This window comes from Arachis hypogaea, chromosome 13 (assembly GCF_003086295.3).
Source record: "Arachis hypogaea cultivar Tifrunner chromosome 13, arahy.Tifrunner.gnm2.J5K5, whole genome shotgun sequence".
In the NCBI taxonomy this organism is placed as follows: Eukaryota; Viridiplantae; Streptophyta; class Magnoliopsida; order Fabales; family Fabaceae; genus Arachis; species Arachis hypogaea.
Window position 1 is genome coordinate 60,796,313 of NC_092048.1, and position 351 is coordinate 60,796,663.

Sequence of the window (351 nt, forward strand, 5' to 3'; positions counted from 1 at the left end):
AAGCATGTCAGAAGGACACTTTTTGGTCAGTCCTTTGTATCTCTCCCAAGCTTCATAGAGGGATTCACCTTCTTTCTGTCTGAAGGTTTGAACATCCACTCTAAGCTTGCTCAGCTTTTGAGGAGGGAAGAACTTGTTTAAGAAAGCCTTGACCAGCTTATCCCAAGAGTTCAGGCTGACTTTAGGTTGAGAATCCAACCATATTCTAGCTCTGTCTCTTACAGCAAAAGGGAAAAGCATGAGCCTGTAGACTTCAGGATCTACTCCATTAGTCTTAACAGTATCACATATCTGCAAGAATTCAGTTAAGAACTGAAAAGGATCTTCAAATGGAAGTCCATGAAACTTGCA

At 41.3% G+C, this 351-nt stretch overlaps 1 non-coding gene across 1 annotated transcript; it reads left to right on the forward strand.

Annotated features, from left to right (window-relative positions):
* On the forward strand, positions 1–108 carry LOC112739866 (small nucleolar RNA R71). Its single transcript, XR_003170800.1, has one exon. It is a non-coding gene; the product is annotated as a small nucleolar RNA R71 (small nucleolar RNA).
* Positions 109–351: the final 243 nt, after the last annotated feature.